General features: G+C 42.4%; 1 long non-coding RNA gene across 1 annotated transcript; it reads right to left on the bottom strand.

Moving 5' to 3' along the window:
• Nucleotides 1-1,217: 1,217 nt before the first annotated feature.
• On the bottom strand, nucleotides 1,218-3,295 carry LOC107595286 (uncharacterized). Its single transcript, XR_001610251.1, has 3 exons — nucleotides 3,221-3,295; nucleotides 2,053-2,521; nucleotides 1,218-1,242 (listed from the first exon to the last, which is right to left on the bottom strand). It is a non-coding gene; the product is annotated as an uncharacterized lncRNA (long non-coding RNA).
• Nucleotides 3,296-18,171: the final 14,876 nt, after the last annotated feature.

Below are 18,171 nucleotides of genomic sequence, written 5' to 3'. Positions count from 1 at the left end.
CTCAGGTTTCTGTCAAGGCACATAATAGGATAATTTATAAACATTAATTCCAACCAATGAATAAATGTGCATAATTTAAGACCATATCTAAAAGACTGACCGCATTTCTCTGTAGGTGTTGGATCCTTTCTAAACATATGGTCAACAGCGCGGGCGTCGCTAGGCCATTTTTAGGGGGGCTATAGCATGACTACTATAGTAATGACTACTCAGCCCACCTAAAATTTTGCGATTAGCTCCATAAACTGTACACGAATTCGTGATGGCCTCAGTCTCCTTTAAATTTCATATGAAAACGGCAGCAGACTTTAGCTCCTCCCCATCTTTCAGCGCGTTTTTTTCAATCCGAAGACCGCGACGGTGCAGAGCGAGAAACGGACAAGGCGTGTTTGTCGATAGATTGTATCAGTGCAGTTCTTTGTCATAAATCCAGTTTACAAAATATCATGGGAGCAATAATCTGTTGGTCTCCCATCTACTGTAGCCTAAGTTTTCGCTGCGTTCACCCCTCATCACACCACAGCCGTTTCCTCCAGCGAAAATTAAGCACATATGAACGCATAATTTATAAAACGATCATGTTGCAATTTTCATTTGAAAGTGTAACTTTCAATATAATACATGTTCCAGTGCATGTGGCAAAGAGGTTTGCATACTTGAGCTAAGGAAAGAGGGTTGTACTAGAAATGCAAACAGTAAAATTTTGTGTTTGTACAGTAAACAGGTTATGTGTGTGAGATCATGAAGACTTAAATTTGGCTTATTCAGTACTCAAATGTTATACCTATCTATGCAATACAGTGGAATACTGCAATAAGTTTAGTATACGACCCCGATTAATAAAAAAATTTGATTTATATATTTTTATTATTAGGCTATTATTATTATTATTATTATTATACCCTTACTGAATAATAATAAAATTAAAATGTACGATTCTAGAATCGCCCCTGGTCAACATCAAGGCCAGTTCCCTGAAACTACTCCATTCAGCTCTAATCTTATCAGCACACATGCCAGTTCTACAGACAACTGGAATCCCTCATACTTTAGAGACATGCTGAAAAAGAACTGTGGCTGATTTCTAGCTTTGAGAAGATTTACTCACCCTCAGGCCATCCAAGATGAAGATGAGCTTGTTTCTTCATCTAAACAGATTTGAAGAAATTCAGCACTACATCACTTGCTCACAAATGGATCCTCTGCAGTGAATGGGTGCCGTCAGAATGAGAGTTTAAACAGCTGATAAAAACAATCACAATAATTATTTACTTCACAATAAATACAACATTTCTAACCTATATATATATATATATATATATATATATATATATATATATATATATATATATATATATATATATGAAGAGTTCATTTTCAAAAAATGTCATGTTTTAGAGTTTTAAAAAAACACTTGTTTAATCTTTGTAATCTCCTCAGATGACAATGTAGATGCCTGACAAACGTTGTTGTTGTGATCAAAAACTGTATGGATGTGATTTTTACAAGCATCTCTTTGAGTGAAGAAACCTGTCAGAGTGAGAAAGTGCAGCTTAAAATGCAGATGGGCTTTTTCAGTTTTCTACCTCCTACTCTAGGTTTACTCAGTCACCCTTTTTTCCTGCCTATTGCTCTCCATCCCTCAAACTTAAAGTGGATAGATGAAGAATGTGGGGGTCTTTTTATGCTTCAGTTCTTTTCATCATGTGCAATGGCACTTAACCAAAAGAACTAAAATGAAGAATAATATATATTTGAAGTCTCTGTGCATATACCATTATTGTAGCTTCAGGCAGACTGATGCAGAATTTTGCTAATGAACCAGGCACAGAGAAGCTCAAAGAGAGAAAAAATCTTTAGAAGCTTATATACATGTCAAACAATGTCACAATGTCAACTGCACTTCCAATATTAATGTTTGCAAATTTTAGCAATACTTTTGCTAGGAATTTTTTTACAAAGCAATGGTGATATTCAGAGGTTTTAGTGAATCAGTCCAACAGTGGTATTTCCGTCATATAATAATAAAAATTTGAAATAAAAAAACACTACCTTAGAAGTAACAAACGATCAACCCACTAAAGAAAACGAGCATATATGCTGTTAGCAGACATTCTTGTCCAGTGTCTGTGTTCTTTGTCTGTCCACACCTCAGAGATGCATTCGTCCAGGGACACTTAATTTCTCTTTGACCCTCCTCAGCTACACCTACATGCATTCCACCACTCATCCTTTACCCCACACAGGTCCACATCAGTCAAATGTCTCTCTTTTCAGGTGCGGTCACAGGGTTCATCACTGTACTGTTCGGATCTACTGACTGATGGTGGATGTGTAGCTCTGCTGGTTGTGGGTTTCTTGCTAGTGACTCCACTCCTGGTTCTGGCCTTAGCTGCATACTGCCGGCTTGCTCGTCACCTTCAGCTGGGTCTGTGTTTTATTCCGTACAGTCGTGCCGTCTACAAGAACCTTCCAGCTACCCAGCACCGTGGCTTGACAGGGGGCTGCTGTGGACAGCAATCTGGGAAAGGAGAAGGGAAGGGGAAAGTGTGGGTGTAGAGGGAAGGACTATACTTCTGTTGTACTGGAGATATGGAATGTTGTTTAAGAACACTACACACTATAGACCATAAAATCCCCACATAAAAATATTTAAACCTTTACGACAGACAAAGGTAGCCAAGATAACTTATTTACATATTTTAAAGCCAAATACAGCATGTTTGTCAATTTCTGATGCTATATATTTAATGCATCTGTTATAGCACAATCCATTTAAATGAGTCAATTTCAGTACTTGACATTTATGAAATAATCAAACTCATATATCCAAAAATGATGTCGCCTTATAAAATAATCAGCACATTTTTCTTAAGACATTGTCAAAAATATTGTTAAATTTTTTCTTATATCAGTGTATTTTCAGTTTCTTTAAATATGTTACATTAAATACAAATCATTAAATACTGTGATTTCACAGAACTGATGGGCTGCTCTCCTAATTTTGTACAAGATTTATTTAGACAAAATACAAATTATTTAAAGACAAAATGGCAGTGTGTCAGAAGAGATACTACAAATGTTATGACAGCGTCCACGCTAAGGCCAAACACAACCAAGCTGCTCAACTACAATTTATGGATAATGAGTTATCCCTCCAGCTTTCAAAGATAACATGGTATACGAGTTAAAACATTTTCAGAATGAATCATATACTTACAGTCACGGCTGTCCTTAGGGGGTGCAACTGGTGCATTAGTTGCACAAAACAACTAACACAGTACACAAAACAGAAAAAACGTCAGCTTGCGCTAAGAAGAAAAAATACACACAGCCCCCTCTAGTGCTAGAACATAGAATGAGAAATATAAAGGCATAATTATGCAAGTTCATAAAGTGTTAAACAAGAATTTGTAAAAACCGATAATACTACTACAAATAATTATCATAATAACAATGGGGGTGGTGGTAAAACTGCATTGCAATAATTTGAATGCGCTTTTAGCTGAAATTGATCTTCACACACATATGCGGAAATCGCAGAAACTATAAAAACAAAAGACCAGGGGAGAGTGCAAATGCAGAAACCCACTATGAATAATTTTGCCCCCAGTTGTTTCAACGGTCGTGTGCAATGTCTACAGTGTCTGTAGACTTTTACGCCATCGGATGGCCCAAAGTCTACAGCCACCGTAGACTACCAATCAGAGGCCAGAGACGCTGGGCTGTCTGATTTAGTCAGTTTGGCCTTCTGATCGGCCCACAAACTGAAGACTACCAATCATATTGTAAATCTGAACCAATCACAGGTCTCGGGTGTAATTCTGATTCCCTTTCAGTCAGTCACGTTCTACGTTACGTCAGTCGTGACTGACGAATTGGGGATCTCGCCCGAGAGCCCAATCACCTTCGAGTGTAAACTAAACAAGCCAATGACAGTTGGCGTGCGTGTTTCGCCACGCGCACCCTGCCCTGCGGGTATAAAAGGAGAGCGCGTGCAAACGCACATCAGCTTTTCACTTCGGAGCCGAGCCTTCTCAGAACAAATCTCCGCGAGTGTTTGGAAGAAACAGCTAGCATTGGTGTTACTGCGTGTTAGCGGGGGTTGCCATCCAGGCTGCTGAAACCTCGGCGAGCTGCAGCTGCCATTCTGCGGGCGTGCCGCGACCTCCCCTGGGCACTTCAGCGCTCGGGGGTTGCCATTCAGTGCTGCTCATCTTCGGCGTGCTGCAGCTGCCATTCTGCGGTCTCGCCGCGACCTCCCCTGGGCACTTCAGCGCTCTCTCTAAAAGAGTGTTTTTCCTTCTCACAAAATAGACAATTTCTAAAAGAGCTTCATGAGCGACAGGCATCTTTTTAGAGATGGCTTCCCGCTCTTGCTTTTCTGGATGTGGTCGCTTCCTGGCTTCATCTGATGGTCATGATCGCTGCGTCTCGTGCCTGGGCTTAGGTTCTCGGAGGGCTACTTCGGTTCATGGTCAGGGAGACCTGAGGATCACAGTGAGAGCTTCCCCGTCAAGTACATCCCCGCGGGCCTCTCATTCATCTGGCATGTCGCACCACCTGGTGTTCCCAGACGAGTGTGCTGGGTCCTCGGACAGGGCGGGGTCCAGCATCTTGTGCGAAGCACAGGCGGATGACAGGATGTCGATCGCTGCATCGGAGGGCGAGCTAGACTCTGGAGATGAGGATTCGGCTGCGCTGCCTCCGTCAGGAAGAGTGGCGTTGCCCGAGTCAGATCCAGAGCTGACCGCTATGCTTTCCCGGGCCGCCGAGAGTGTCGGGCTGCACTGAAGGCCTCCTCCTTCTCCTGAATGCTCGAGGCTGGATGATTGGTTCCTGGGGGCGCAGGCCAGGCATCGGCAGCCGCCTCCGGTTCCGTTCTTCCCGGAAGTGCATGAGGAGGCTACTAAGTCTTGGAAGGCACCTTTTTCTGCCCGAAACGGACTTGGTGCCTCCTCCGTCCTCACCACCCTCGACGGTGGGGCGGCCCAAGTGTATGTGGACATTCCCCCATTCGAGCACGCTATTGCTATGCAGCTCTGCCCGCAAAGCGCCGCTGCCTGGAGAGGTAGTCCACGCCTTCCGTCCAGGGCCTGTAAGTTCTCGTCCGCGCTGACTGCACAGGCTTACAGTGCTGCTGGACAGGCCGCTTCCGCCCTGCACGCCATGGCCCTCCTGCAAGTCCACCAGGCCAAGGCATCGAAGCAGTTGCACGAGGGTGGTGCTGACCCAGGTGTGCTGCAGGAACTGCGCATGGCGCCGGACCTCACGCTTAGGGCGACGAAAGTCACTGCGCGGGCCCTGGGACAGACGATGTCCACATTGGTGGTCCAGGAGCGCCACCTATGGCTGACCTTGGCGGATATGAGGGAGGCCGACAAGCATCGTTTCCTGGACTCCCCGATCTCCCAGGCCAGCCTATTCGGCGAAGCGGAGGAGGGCTTTGCCGACGAGGCGTTTCCACATGTCCTGCCCCGGCGGTCTGCTTCTGTCTCCGCCCCGGCGGTCTGCTTCTGTCTCCACCCCACCGCCGGCTGCAACCCCTCTGTCTGCTTGTCGCCGAGGGCACCCTCCTGCGGCCTCCACCTCCGCTCCGGCGTGGCCACAACAGCAGCCTTCACAACGGCCGCAGCGTGGAGCTGGCCGCAGGAAACCGGCGCAGCCCGCCTCCGCTGGCTGCTAAGCCCGTGAAGCGCCAGGACAGGCGGCGTCCCTGAGACGGGCGACCCGGAGCTCTTGGATCCTGCTCTTCAGGAGATGGTGACCACACCACTCCTTCCCCCGGAGAAGGGCTGGGTGGAAAATCTTTTGTTCCCGTTTGTTTCTGTTCCGCCACTGGCTACCCAGCCAGTGGTACCCAAAACTTCAACAAAAGAGCAGTTTCCTTGGCCTCCGGGTCCCAAGAGGGAGAGGATGGCAGTGCACGAGACCCAGTCTCCACACGGCCGTCCCCCTCTCCTTTCGCCTATGGGCAGCAGGGTCCAGTTCAGGGACGCTATGGCTCCTCGCGAGCCCCCTGCCCAGCTGTGGAACCAGGTAAGTGGCGCGCTGCGCACTCAGACCCCACCCTGGGACGCACAGCCTCCCGGGTTGGGTCCCTGTGTTCAACTCCGCTGCCCCACTGCGGGTACTCGGTCAACCTCTCAGCACGTCTCTCAGTAGAGCGTGCCCAGTCGATGTTGAACTGCCCGGGGTCCTTCCAGCGCAAGACGGCGGTTCCACTGAAACAGTTTCAGAGGCTCCTGGGGCATATGGCATCCGCAGCCGCTGTCACACCGCTCAGGTTGCTTCATATCAGCTTCCTTCATCATGTGGTTGACACATCCCACAAGTGGCCGCTGCCACGACGCCAGGGCCCAAACCCTCCATTTGCTGTAGGTGAACCAAAAATAACTGATAGCAGCTCTCAGTGATATGTGTCGGGTCCCCGCTATAAGAGCAGCAACATTCACAAATGTTTACAGAACAAGCGGGAACCCAGTGTGCCTGTAGTTTTCTCTATTTCTGTTTTATCACGTGATAGAAAGTCTAAGGCCTTCTCAAGCCGTACGGCTGACTCATCTAATATGCGGCCTGTTATGCATCAAAGTAATATTGCTGTTGAGACAAAATGCAATGCCATCAAGTTAGCATTTTTAAACATTCACTCACTAAAAAATAAATCATTTCTAATCAACGACTTAACCACAAACAACCTGGATTTTATGTTTCTAAACGAAACATGGCTAGAAGACAGCTGAAGTGCAATGGTCCTCAATGAAACAGCCCCTCCTAACTTTACTTTCATGAGAGTTTGCAGGACTGTTAGGAGAGGTGCAGGTGTAGCTGCTCTATTTAAAGATGTCAATCAATGCAAGCAAGTGTCATTTGGTCAGTACAGTCATTTCAACCCCTTCTGAAAAAGAGCAATCTTGATAACACCATATTGAGCAACTATAGACCCATATCAAATCTTCCTTTTATAGGAAAGATTATTGAAAAGGTAGTCTTTTATCAGCTGAACAAATATATTTTTATTTATATATTTTTACAAATTATATATTTTGTTTTTAAATAATTACAGTCTCGCTGGAGAACTTAGGTCTGACACACGCGTGTTCTTGCGTTATTTCCTTATCACTTCTCGCTTGTGTTTTGTTGTGAAACGTAGTTTGCGGACCAGGCAGAGCTGTCAGCGAGTCTTCCTATTGTGAAGTCATGCTATGTGAAACCCCGTCGTGGATCCATTGTGCAATGTGAACACAGCAGCAACTGAATGCTATCCCAGATAGTCATGCAGTGTGAAAACAACGGCGATCCAACGAGTTTGAAAATCGTGCAGTGTGTACTCGGCGTTAGGGGCCATTCACATATCGCGTCTTTTGCAAGCTCAAGTTCGTTATTTCAAATGTAGACGCGCGGCATGCGCGCTAATAACAAAGCTTAGCCAAGATGGAGGAATGGCTGATCATAGCTGTACAGGGATAGCCATTTTAAAATAAATTTAGTAGCAGAGCTACTGCAAGCGATTTTCAGTGCTGGAAATACATTTCCTTTGCTGAAACTTACGCGTCGTCATGAAGAGCGCAGGTCATGGTTGCTTAGCAACAGCAGCGCTTTGGAAAGCGGCGCGGCTAGCATTTTCCAGCGTTTTTAGGCGCGACTTGTAAACGGCACCTTAACGCACACCGAAAAATCAAATGTAACGTTTTTGCATTCGAATGTGGATTTTTATTTTAATTTCGACAAATATTCGAAATTAGATTTTTTTTTTGACCGCCCTATTGGCCAGCAAAATATCTGCACTCTGAAAATCAAAGATAAAAGCCTGGAACATGTCTCATTTATTAACCATCTCTGAAACTCAAAAGTAAGAGTAACCCATCACCACCTATTGAACCAGCAACAAATTATTCTTACGATTCACTGAAGTTCTGTTAAATATTTAAATCTCATCCGATTAAAATTCATCGTTTTATTTTTGTTTATTGTATAATGTATTTTAAAATTACAACATATTATTCTTCTAAAAAAAATAAAAAATAAATAAATAGTGTATTAAGCCTGGACATATTTAGCATTTGTGCTTTCAGGATTGAAGAGAAAATGCATCTTTTATAAACACCACCTGCACAAAACAAACTCGGACACAATTACTGTGAGACTACAAGAATAATTCTATTTTTAACCAGAAGATCAGGGGAGAGCGCGAACGCAGTCCCCCACTACCAGAAATTATGCAGTCGAGATTCCCACATTTGGGGAATTCGCAGGGGTCAGCACAACCGGAGTGCAATGGCTGAGCCTCGCCCTGGGTGAACCACCTTCTTGATCATGGTATCTCCCCTGCCAGGTAAGTATGAGTTCTACACCGACCCTGAAGAGGGAGCACTTCAGGGAACATCATTCTCAGTGATGGTCACAAGTTACTATGGAGTCCATGCAATTTAAAGTGCCCCTATTATGCTATTTTTAAGGTTGCTAATATTGTTTTATGATTCTCCTAAAACAGGTTTACATGCATGCAAGGTCAAAAACAGTTTTCTCAAATTTTTTACCTAATTTCTAAATGATTCATAAACCCCTCCTTTCCGTGAGCCCTCACTGCTGTGATTGGTCAGATGGCGCAGTTCTTTGTGATTGGCCTACAGTGTAGAGCATGTGGGGGAAACGAAATGCCCATTGCCATGACTGAATGACAGCCCTGAAGACTTGTCAATACATAGAAAAGATGGTATCTATTGTACCTTACCAATTCGAGCCGGAGTCTGATGAGAAAACGGTTGAAGTGGCTGATCGACAAGAGACTGATTTGCAAGCACGACTGGAGCAGGACGTTTCTCAGTGGTAAGTGTCACGTGTTAACCTGTTCAGCGGTACGGTCCCACATATGGGAATTTTATTTCCGTGCCCAAGGGAGTACGGTCCCACATATACAGTGGTGTGAAAAAGTGTTGGCCCCCTTCCTGATTTCTTATTTCAGATCAAACAAATTTAAATATTACACAAAGATAATGCAAGTAAATACAAAATGCAGTTTTTAAATGATGATTTCATTTATTAAGGGAAAAAAGCTGTCCAAACCTACGTGGCCCTACGTGAAAAATGAATTGCCCCTCCTGTTAAATCATGAAAGAACTGCAATTAACCACATTATTTTAGAAAGCCAAGTTAAATTTTCACTAGCCAAACACAGGCCTGATTACTGCCAGACCTGCTGAATCAAGAAATCACTTGAATAGAACCCAAATCAAAGTCCGGACTTAAATCCGATTGAGATGCTTAAACAGTCCATTCATGCTCGAAAACCCTCCAATGTGGCTGAATTAAAACAATTCTGCAAAGAAGAGTGGGCCAAAATTCCTCCACAGCGATGTGAAAGACTCATTGCCAGTTATTGCAAACACTTAATTGCAGCTGTTGCAGCAAAGCATGGAACAACCAGTTATTAGATTTAGGGGGCAATTACTTTTTCACGTAGGGCCAGGCAGGTTTGGACAGCTTTTTTGCCTTAATAAAATAATCACTTTATTTTAGGTTTCATACATTTAAATATACATAAGTACTAGTAAAACAATACATTTAGAGTTTGTAAAATACACACGGATGTTTATAGAAGCAGCAATAACAATCTATACTATATACAGATAGTATATAACACTATATACAGATCGCCACGGTGATACACTGTTAAACATATTACATTAATGCAACAATTCCTCACTAGCAGACGTTGTATTTCTTTTTTTTAACCATTTTAGGGGGGTGCACCGCTCCTGGAAGTACTGCAATACCGGGTCGATGCGTGGAGTGGACGGAGCAAGCCCCTATTCCATCTCCCTGCTCCAAAAATCAATTTAATATATGGTGCCCGGGTAGGGCACGTATCAGATATTAAACTGATAAGAACAGATACTACACTTGATCTTAGCCAAAAGGCCGAGAAGCGATACCTACAAATGGTCAACAGGAGGAACAACATCCTTTGACACAGCAAATTTGACAATGGTAAGCTTTTACTTAGCTTATTTTTTAACTCAAATAGTTCTTGTGTAGAATGCAGTTGTTAATGTAGCTCAGACAAGGCTGAAAGAGCCATGAAACTCTCCCTCTTACTTGAGCACCGCTCGTTCACACCTCAGATTTGAAAAAGGTTAAAAACAATGGGAATACAAAGCTGCGATAAAGTGGGAGGGTAAAGGGTGGGACGAGGGGAGGGGACAGTATGAGGAGGGGAGGGGTCCAAGCACAAAACAAAGAACAAAAACTTTATTTACTTTTCTCTCTATTTGAATTTTCAGTTTTCATCATTATCTTTTTTTATTTGAATAATCAATTGTGATTAGATGTACCACCAGGCCCGGACTGGCCATAGGGAGCACCAGAAGAATTCCCGGTGACATGGCGGCTGATTTGGCCCGCTGCCCTGTTTTTTTTATTTTTTTTTTTAGTTTTCATAATTAATATTTTACATTTATGTCTTCTCAATGTACCAAAGTGATCATTTCTGATCTTTTCATTCGGTAATAAATCGATAATAAATCATACAATCAGATGCTGAGCTCCGCTAATCTTCTATTGTTTTTGTTTGTTTGTTCTGTTTTGTGTCATTCTTCTTCTATAAGTTTTACCAGTGACAAAATCCTTAACATTAATCAGCACATCCCAGACAATATTTTTCCGGTTTTTGATTACTCAGACGTTTTGTTGGACATTCTAGTCGGAGGTACAGCTGTGTTGTTCAAACGCGCGTACAGACCAGAACCAGAACCAGAATCGGAACCGGAAAATTTTGTACAATACCCAACCCTAAAACTGAGAGAGATGACCAAGACGTGTGAGCGGACTGATTTTTGGGATATTTTCATAACAATAAAGATTTTTACACAAGAAATGCAAAGCAGGTGCAGCGATTAGCTGCTTAAAAAGGCTATAACATGTTTCAGACACTCGATGGTTAATTTTGAATAAAAATGTATGTTAATCTCAGAAATTGAGTTATGTAGCTTGATGGTAGTCTTCGCTCTCCCTCTGTTGGAAACAAACAACAGCATCAGCTCAAGTGGTAGTATGCACCCGCTCATACGTCATTATGTGACAGAGGAAGATCGCGCTCCAGACAGTCGTGAACGCGCTGAACCATTTGCCCAGGCTGTGGATAAAAGGTAATAATGTTTTAAATAATGTTCATTTTATTACACAGACCGTTACACAGAAACGATCCCTTTAAGACTTTCAATAGCCTACAGTAAAGTAAAAAAGAGATTTTGGTGCCGTAAAATAATCTTCAAAAAGCTGACAACATCAACTAATATAAAAATATTAAATAAAATATTAAATTGAAAGTGTTAAGTCACTGTTTGCAAACTACATTGGCACAATCATCAAGATGAACCAGTCACAGTTTCTTGTGTGAATGTAATGCAAATCTATTCTAAGGGAATGCAAAGCATTGACCTATATTTTTTCTAGAGCCCAACCGATATATCGTTTTGCCGATATTATCAGCCAATATGAGCCTGTTGCCGATATATCGTATCGGCGAATATGCCGCCGATATGAATTTTTTTTTTACAGATCATATAATGCAGATAAAATGCTTGAAATGGTGTAATTACTTAACTCCATTGTTTGCTACTGGCGACCTAGATGAAACGCTTTAAAGCTTAAATCAATGGAAAACCATTGAAACTTTGAACGGCCAAATCTCCATAACGGCGCGGCGAATCCGAAACAAATTCAGGGGAATTTTCAAACAAATTCAGTGGTCTCTTTCGAATGAGACCACCCCCGTGTGGATAGCCCCCGAGGTTCGGGAGTTACGGGTGGTTAAATTCGCGGTCCGTCGCCTACCGATCTAGCGATCCCAGGGGGCTACCGACACGCAGAGGGTGGCGTTCGAGAAGGCTCCTTGAGCTGAAGGGATCCCCCGAATTTGGTGGAGATCCACCAGCGCATTCGCGAGATAGTGACACCAGTCAACACTTTCCCTTCAGTAAGGAGGTTTCTTGTTCAGGCAGTATTCACGCGTTGTCTTATTCGACCGTAAGTGCCTGTGAAGTGAACTTCACATGAAATTCTGCCATGATTCCAGTTCCAAGGGAACATACACGTTACATTCAAAGGGCATTAAAGTGTGCGAGATGTGAATTTATATTGTATTTATTTACAGAGGTAGGGGAGAGCGGGGCACAAATTAACACTTTTTGACATTCTCAGTTTGTGTAAATCCACATGGGGTGCAGAATATATATATTTTTTTTATCCACGGTAATTTTACACTTGTCTAGTACAAATATGTCTGTTTGTTTCATAATTACAGTGTATATGTTTTTCTTTATTTACCCTCAAAAAACGGAAGTGAAATGTGACAACATGCCCCGTAGGTGGAACACATTGTAACATCTGAGGGGCACATTGTAACTTGACCATATGACAGCTTAAAATCTTATCTAGTCGAATGAAAAAAATATACAAGACAAACTAAAATATTTAGTATATATATATTTCTTTTTTATTTTATTTTATTTTTCAAATAAAATAATGGCGTTTTTTAAGAATTAAAAATAATCAGATTTTGGAGTTTGACAATGAACACATTGCAACCATGCTTAGGATGGCCCACATAAACATGCAAAAATGCTTTACACGTCTTGAAATAATAATTTCTAAACATTAATCATTGACTGTCAGTCTTTATTCACTTGTTTCTCATTAAAATTAATTAAAGTAAATAAGTGTAAATTGCATCGCTAATGTCATAGAATAGCACATTGTAACCGCAGTGTTACAACGTGCCCCATCTGCGCAACTGGAATTTAAAACTGGTTAGTGTCTTCTGCTAGTAGTCAAAGCATTAAAAAAAAAAAACCATTATAAGTGTTTGATCACCACATGTGAGTGATCATTGCAAAAAATGTGTTTATGTATATACTGTATTCTATAAATAGTACCAGTCAAATGTTTGGACACACAAATGGGAAAGTGTCCAACCTTTTGACTGGTACTGTACTATAATATATACAAAGAATATCGGCCGATATATCGGTATCTGCCTTTTTTTTACTCCCTAATATCAGCCCCAAAAAACCCATATCGGTCGGGCTCTAATTTTTTCCATATTTTTTTCCCATAATGTCCCTTTAGGGGCTCTGTAGAGCACTAGTAATCCAGATTTGGTAAAAAAAAATTGCCAACAAATGCCCGACATCGGAGGCAAATCGGTGCTCGTTCACACGAGTGACAATCACGCAGTGTGAATTATCAAAGACGCGATCTGAGAGAACCACCGACACGTCACCGACACCCGCAAAATATTTGGCATGCTAAATATCTGGAGCTGTCGGTGATTCACAATCACGCTGTGTGAAATGAGTTCTGACTGAAAAACACATCAGCGATGACCTACAGCCAATGAGAGACCAAGATACAGGGCAGAGGGAAGTTCGGGGTGGAGTTAGAGACCAGAATATCAGTATTTTAATAGATATATGAACAATTATATCATACAGAAACAAGCACAAATATTTGCTTGACCAGCCACAACATCAGCATAACAGTTACTGCAAAATTATTTACCTCCAACTCTCTTTGCAGAACACCCAATCCCTGTTCCCTGCATCTCCTTCCTGCATAATCTGTTTATCTTTTTCTCCTTGTAGCCGGAAATCAGCTCACAGACAATTTGCGGGTTATATATTTTGTTTTTAAATAATTACAGTCTCGCTGGAGAACTTCGGTCTGACACACGCGGGTTCTTGTGTTATTTCCTTATCACTTCTCGCTTGCGTTTTGTTGTGAAACGTAGTTTGCGGACCAGGCAGAGCTGTCAGTGAGTCTTCCTATTGTGAAGTCATGCAGTGTGAAACCCCATCGCGGATCCATCGTGCAATGTGAACACAGCAGCAACTGAATGCTATCCCAGATAGTCACGCAGTGTGAAAACAATGGCAATCCGACGAGTTTGAAAATCGTGCAGTGTGAACTCGGCATTAGGGGCCATTCGCATATCGCGTCTTTAGCGAGCTCAAGTTCGTTATTTCAAATGTAGACGCGCAGCAGGCTCGTTTTTTCCAAGCGCGTCCACACCGCAGCGAGATAAAAACATCTCAACTTTTCAGAATGCTGCAAGCGCACCGCAGGTAATGTAATAAGAACCAACCAATCACCTTCACCCTTTTTATAACAAAGCTTAGCCAAGATGGAGGAACGCCTGATCATAGCTGTACAGGGATAGCCATTTTAAAATAAATTTAGTAGCAGAGCTACTGCAAGTGATTTTCAGTGCTGGAAATCCATTTCCTTAGCTGAAACTTACGCGTCGTCATGGAGAGCGCAGGTCATGGTTGCTTAGCAACGGCAGCGCTTTGGAAAGCGGCGCGGCTAGCGTTTTCCACGCGTCTTTAGGCGTGACTTGTAAACGGCACCTTAACGCACACCTAAAATTCAAATGCAACGTTTTTGCATTCGAATGTGGATTTTTATTTTAAATTCAACGAATATTCTAAATAAGATTTTTTTTTGACAGCCCTATTGGCCAGCAAAACATCTGCACTCTGAAAATCAAAGACAAAAGCCTGGAAAATGTCTCATTTATTAACCATCTCTGAAACTCAAAAGTAAGAGTAACCCATCACCACCTATTGAACCAGCAACAAATTATTCTTACGGTTCACTGAAGTTTTGTTAAATATTTAAATCTCATCCAATTAAAATGCATAGTTTTATTTTTGTTTATTGTATAATGTATTTTAAAATTACAACATATTCTTTTATAATAAAAAAAAAAGTATGAAGTCTGGACATATTTAGCATTTGTGCTTTCAGAATTAAAGTGAAAATGCATCTTTTATAAACACCACCTGCACAAAACAAACTCGGACACATAATTACTGTGAGACTATAAGATTAATTCTATTTTTAACCAGAAGATCAGGGGAGAGCGCGAACGCAGTCCCCCACTACCAGAAATTATGCAGTCGAGATTCCCACATTTGGGGAATTCGCAGGGGTCAGCACAACCGGAGTGCAATGGCTGAGCCTCGCCCTGGGTGAACCACCTTCTTGATCATGGTATCTCCCCTGCCAGGTAAGTATGAGTTCTACACCGACCCTGAAGAGGGAGCACTTCAGGGAACATAATTCTCAGTGACGGTCACGAGTTACTATGGAGTCCATACAATTTAAAATGCCCCTATTATGCCATTTTTAAGATTGCTAATATTGTTTTATGGTTCTCCTAAAACAGGTTTACATGCATGCAAGGTCAAAAACAGTTTTCTCAAAAAAAATTATTTATTTTTACCTCATTTCTAAATGATTCATAAACGACTTGTGCGAAGCAGTTCAAAGAATCAGTCTCTCTAAACCCCTCCTTTCCGTGAGTCTCTCTAAACCCCTCCTTTCCTTGAGCACTCACTGCTGTGATTGGTCAGATGGTGCAGTTCTTTGTGATTGGCCTACAGTGTAGAGCATGTGGGGGAATCCTAAAACAGGTTTACATGCATGCAAGGTCAAAAACAGTTTTCTCAAAAAAAATTATTTATTTTTACCTCATTTCTAAATGATTCATAAACGACTTGTGCGAAGCAGTTCAAAGAATCAGTCTCTCTAAACCCCTCCTTTCCGTGAGTCTCTCTAAACCCCTCCTTTCCTTGAGCCCTCACTGCTGTGATTGGTCAGATGGCGCAGTTCTTTGTGATTTGGCCTACAGTGTATGCTTGTGGGAAAAACGAAATACCCATTGCCATGACGGAATGACAGCCCTGGAGACTTGTCAATACATAGAAAAGATGGTATCGATTGTACCTTACCAATTCGAGCCGGAGTCTGATGAGGAAACGGTTGAAGTGCCTGATCGACAAGAGACTGATTTGCAAGCACGACTGGAGCAGGATGTTTCTCAGTGGTGTCACGTGTTAACCTGTCGAGCGGTACGGTTCCACATATGGGATTTTTATTTCCGTGCCCCTGGGAGTACGGTCCCACATATAGGATTTAGAATGTTCGGTGACGTCACATAACTGCCAAATTCAAACTGTGGTTTCGCGCTTTGGCTGACGCTGAGCCAGAGAGAGACGTGCACTGCGCTCGTCATATCACAACTATGCAATGTTTTTAATCAATGTTTATTTTAGGTTTCATACATTTAAATACACAAGTACTAGTAAAACAATAGATTTAGAGTTTGTAAAATACACACGGATGTTTATGGAAGCAGCAATAACAATCTATACTATATACAGATAATATATAACACTATACACAGATCGTCACGGTGATACACTGTTAAACATATTACATTAATGCAACCATTCCTCACTAGCAGACGTTGTATTTCTTTTTTTTTTACCATTTTAGGGGGTGCACCGTTCCCGGAAGTACTGCAATACCGGGTCGATGCGTGGAGTGGACGGAGCAAGCCCCTATTCCATCTCCCTGCTCCAAAAATCAATTTAATATATGGTGCCCGGGTAGGGCACGTATCAGATATTAAACTGATAAGAACAGATACTACACTTGATCTTAGCCAAAAGGCCGAGAAGCGATACCTACAAATGGTCAACAGGAGGAACCACATCCTTTGACACAGCAAATTTGACAATGGTAAGCTTTTACTTAGCTTATTTTTAACTCAAATAGTTGTGTAGAATGCAGTTGTTAATGTAGCTCAGACAAGGCTTAAAGAGCAATGAAACCCTCCCTCTTACTTGAGCACCGCTCGTTCACACCTCAGTTTTGAAAAAGGTTAAAAACAATGGGTGTACAAAGCTGTGATAAAGTGGGAGGGTAAAGGGTGGGATGAGGGGAGGGGACAGTATGAGGAGTGGAGGGGTACTGCACTCCCAAGCATTCATCTCGTGAATGTTCGTTCCCTTTCTAACAAAATGGACGAACTTTTCCTTACCCGCACCAACAAGGACTTTTCAAACTCTGCTGCACTGTGCTTCACTGAAACCTGGCTGAGTGAAGCCGTTCCGGACAACGCGCTTCATCGGCCGGACTACCAGCTGTTCAGAGCGGATCGCATCGCGGAGTTAACGGGGAAAACCAGAGGTGCTGGATTGTGTTTCTACATCAACGAAAGTTGGTGTTCAGATGTAACAACGCTAAAAAAGGTACGCTGTCCTAACTTAGAGGCACTCATCATAAACTGTAAACCTTTCTACTTGCCGCGGGAGTTTTCCTCTTTCATTCTCGTGAATGTGTACGTGCCTCCGGACGCGTGCGTGAGCGCCGCGATGCAACAGCTGGCTGAACAAATAACTGAAACGGAGCAAAGGTACCCAGACTCTATTTTAATAATTCTTGGGAGATTTTAACAAATCAAATCTGTCCCGTGAACTGCCAAAATACAAGCAGCACATTACGTGTCCCACCAGAGACAGCAATATATTGGATCACTGTTACACAGCAATAAAGGATGCATATCACTCTGTCCCACGAGTAGCTTTGGGGCTCTCTGATCACTGTTTGGTTAATCTTATACCGACCTACAGGCAGAAACTGAAATCAGCTAAACATGTTTTAAGGACTGTTAAAAGATGGACTTAATGAAGCAGAGCAGGATTTACAAGCTTGTTTTGACCTCACTGATTGGAGAGTTTTTGAAGCTGCAGCTACCATTCTGGACGAGCTCACAGAGACTGTAACTTCATATATTAGTTTCTGTGAAGATATGTGCATTCAATCCGTGTATCATTCGCTTTTTGATTTCATATTGAAAGTAGAAAAATTAGAAAACGGATCCTTTTTCGTATTTTCGTTTTTTTCCAAAACACGAAAAACGAGAATTCAGCTTAAATTTTAGTTTTTCGTTCTTTGGTGGAAAAATGAATTAACAGCTTGAATATTCGATTTCTACACGTGGGCGGGAATTAAACGCCCCTTTCTGCTGATTGGTCAGCCGAAGATCAAACCGTGCTGTCATCAGTTCTTCTGCAGTATCACGCAGCAGAATAATAGTCCTCCACTGCTGCAATTGTATGGATTCTTAACGCATTTATTGCAACTACATTTAGTCTTTTTTCATCAAACAAACAGGCTAATGAATAGCTCGACACAACGCATACCTGGGCAGAGTCTAGGCAGGACTTTCTTCTGTGTAGATATAAATTCTATTCTTTGCATCAGCTGGGCATGGCAGGGTATGATATGACAGCTGTCTTAGCCTACCCTGCTCACCCAGTA

Source organism: Sinocyclocheilus grahami, unplaced genomic scaffold (assembly GCF_001515645.1).
Source record: "Sinocyclocheilus grahami isolate Dianchi unplaced genomic scaffold, SAMN03320097.WGS_v1.1 scaffold200.1, whole genome shotgun sequence".
Lineage (NCBI taxonomy): Eukaryota > Metazoa > Chordata > Actinopteri > Cypriniformes > Cyprinidae > Sinocyclocheilus > Sinocyclocheilus grahami.
The sequence above is the reverse complement of the archived record's forward strand: the minus strand, read 5'-3'. Positions and strand labels throughout refer to the sequence as shown.